General features: G+C 52.9%; 1 long non-coding RNA gene across 1 annotated transcript; it reads left to right on the top strand.

The window, feature by feature from the left end:
- Positions 1-1,052: 1,052 nt before the first annotated feature.
- LOC104989642 lies at positions 1,053-3,257 on the top strand. Its single transcript, XR_825395.1, has 3 exons — positions 1,053-1,290; positions 2,595-2,676; positions 3,220-3,257. It is a non-coding gene; the product is annotated as an uncharacterized LOC104989642 (long non-coding RNA).
- The last annotated feature ends 167 nt before the right edge of the window (positions 3,258-3,424 follow it).

Here is a 3,424-nt window from a genome sequence, read left to right as displayed (position 1 = left end):
TGCAGGATTTTGGAGCCCCCAAAAATAAAGTCTGACACTGTTTCCCCATCTATTTCCCATGAAGTGATGGGACCAGATGCCATGATCTTCATTTTCTGAATGTTGAGCTTTAAGCCAACTTTTTCACTCTCCTCTTTCACTTTCATCAAGAGGCTTTTGAGTTCCTCTTCACTTTCTGCCATAAGGGTGGTGTCATCTGCATATCTCAGGTTATTGATATTTCTCCCGGCAATCTTGATTCCAGCTTGTGTTTCTTCCAGTCCAGCATTTCTCATGATGTACTCTGCATAGAAGTTAAATAAGCAGGGTGACAATATATAGCCTTGACGTACTCCTTTTCCTATTTGGAACCAGTCTGTTGTTCCATGTCCAGTTCTAACTGTTGCTTCCTGACCTGCATACAGATTTCTCAAGAGGCAGGTCAGGTGGTCTGGGATTCCCATCTCTTTCAGAATTTTCCACAGTTTATTGTGATCCACACAGTCAAAGGCTTTGGCGTAGTCAATAAGGCAGAAATAGATGTTTTTCTGGAACTCTCTTGCTTTTTCCATGATCCAGCGGATGTTGGCAATTTGATCTCTGGTTCCTCTGCCTTTTCTAAAACCAGCTTGAATATCAGGAAGTTCACGGTTCATGTATTGCTGAATAGTCCTATATTGACTGTCCTGACGCCTGAAATGTCCTATTCAACTTTTTTTTCAATAAATTAAATCACACGTTTTCTGCAGGGTTATTTTCCAAATGTAGCTGAGCGTTAAATTTGCTAGCCAAGGAGGAGTTTGAACACTCAAGCCTAGAGCTTTATTTAGCAAATAGAGGCTTTTTCCAGAGCAATCCGCCGCCCCCTGTACCTAAGCCCTGGAAGCGCGTTGAGTCTCCGGGTTCTAACCTTCTACCCGGAATAGGACACTGGGAATTCCTAAACCAGTTGCTGTTCCTTTAAGAGTGGTTCCGGGGGCGGGCCCACAGGGCGTGGCGAATCCGGGGGTGTGTACCGGATCCAGAGTGTCCAATCCTGGAGCGAGGGACGAAAGCTGGGGCGGATCCGGCACGGGAAGGTTGGGAAGGGTTAAGAGGAGCGTCTTTGGGTCTCGGACGGTCCGGTTGCCTCCGCCTCCTTCTGTCGGGTCCGCGCTCTCCCGCGGCTGCGCCGGCTCGGCAGCCCGGGGGACAAAGCACTGCCGCGGCCGCCGCCACAACCGAGCGGGTCCCGGGCCATGGCCCGGCCACCCCCTGGCTCCGCGCCTCCGGTCCCGCCGCTGCTGCCATCGCCCTAGGCCGTGCCGAGAGGTAAGGCCGGCCTGGCGCGGGGGGAAACTTGGGGCGGATCTGCATGGAACGCGGGACAGGGCTTGGACCGCCGTGGGCCTCGGGGTCCCCCAGGCAGTCTGGAGAGACCTCTGCTGGGGATCTGTCCTTTTGTGATTCCAAGCCAGCGGTAATTTTCCCGTCGGGGACTCCAGCTGCTTGGGCGTACTTGGCCGGTGACTCTCCAGCCCCATAAAAGATCTCTGCCGCTGAGGCAACTCTGCGGACTAGAGAGCTCCACTTGGCTCCCACATTCTGCCACGGACCACCTCATCCAGGGCTCAGGCTGTCTTTTAAGGAACACACCACACATAAAAGGAGAGAGGGCAAGTAGGAGCAATGGCCTGGGATGGTAGTCCTGGCATCCTTGAGGCCCCTGCCCAGGGCAGCGCTGGGCAGGAGTTCTTCAACACATGTTTTTCTGCCCGTGCCTGCCACACCCTCTCCAGCATGTCCACTGCTAGGTGACACTTGGGGCAGTTGGATCCAACCCCAGGACCTGACTTCTTTCCTTGAAATGAGTGGCAAAAAATAAAAAATAAAAATGCCATGCCTCAGTTTCCCCAGATGGGTTCTGGGCCATCTATGTCCCTGGAGACCAGGAGCTAATTATTTGCCCTTGGGATAGTTTCTGACTGTGTGCTCACTACCTGCTCAGCATTTTGCAAGCTGTCTCTTCAAAATTAATATTTTCAATTCTGAGAGGGATGGCTATTAATGTACTCATTTTATACACAAGGCTGTGTTCTCAAAGCCCACGAAGCCTGGACTGGAGGAGGCGTGGGGACCAGAGAGGGTCTGGGATGGTCCCCTCTAGCTTCTTGCATTGTCCGGGACTGTTGAATCAGCAGCAGTGCCTGCAGCGGACTCTAAACTTCTTGGAGTGTGAGGAGATAAATTGGGGACCAGGCCCTCCCAGAGGCTGGAGCCTGTGCCCCTGCTGTTTTCCTTCACCTCCTTCCTGGCTAGGCTGGAGGAGGCAGGGCCATGGGCAGAGAGGGGTCCTGTGTTGGCTGATGACTTTGGGCTCAGGGTTGGAGGGGAAGGGGGCAGCTGCTAAGTTTGAGGGAAACTGCTCTTCATTTGGCCTTAATGGGTGGTGAGACTCTACCTCCTTGGGCTGACTGCCCAGAGCATGCCATTCTAGGCACAGAATTGTACCTTTGGGCAAGTTATTTAAGCCCTCTGTGCCTCAGCTTCCACATCTATGAATGTGGGATGAGGAAAAGACTCCTCCTGGGACCGTTGAGAGGTTTAAGTAGATAATCGCTTGACTCATTCTATAGGTCTTTGAGCACCACTACGTGCCAGGCACTGGAATTCCAACAAAGAATCTTTGCCCTCCTCGAGCAGGCAAAAATGACCCAGGTAATTTCAGGCTGGGGTGTGGGAGAGTGATGTGGGGAGGGGGCTGGTGGTTCTCTTGTGTACAGATACCTTCTCCTCCTTGAGGAGGTGATGCTCTAGCTGAAACTTGGCCATCTGAAGATAAGGGAAAGGCGTTCCAGGTAGAGGGAACAGCCAGGGCAAAAGCCGTGAGGTGGGAATATGCCTGGTGTGTTTGTGGAACAGCAAGGAGGCCAGGGTGGCTGGAGCGAGGGGGAAAGAGAGAGGAAAAGGGAACCTGGAAGACTGGGGAAGAATGGATTTTATGAGACAGGGAGGGAGCCATGGGTGGGTTTAGAGTAGGGGAGGGGTGTGATTGGGCTTAGTTTATAGGATCCCTCCATAGGGCCAGGGGCGGGGCCTAGGAAGAAGTTAAGATCTTATCCTGCTGCTGCTACTGCTAAGTCACTTCAGTGTGTCTGACTCTGTGCGACCCCATAGACGGCAGCCCACCACGCTCCCCCATCCCTGGGATTCTCCAGGCAAGAACACTGGAGTGGGTTGCCATTTCCTTCTCCAATGCAGGAAAGTGAAAAGTGAAAGTGAAGTCACTCAGTCATGTCCGACTCTTCGCAACCCCATGGACTGCAGCCCACCAGGCTCCTCCGTCCATGGGATTTTCCAGGCAAGAGTACTGGAGTGGGGTGCCATTGCCTTCTCCAGATCTTACCCTAAAGAACACCAATAAGCAACAGGCATCGGTGGAGGCAGGGAGGCCAGTGAAGAGGCT

This window comes from Bison bison, unplaced genomic scaffold (assembly GCF_000754665.1).
Source record: "Bison bison bison isolate TAMUID 2011002044 unplaced genomic scaffold, Bison_UMD1.0 scf7180017864160, whole genome shotgun sequence".
NCBI lineage: Eukaryota > Metazoa > Chordata > Mammalia > Artiodactyla > Bovidae > Bison > Bison bison.
Note: the sequence above shows the minus strand (reverse complement) of the source record. Positions and strands in the feature narration are given on the sequence as shown.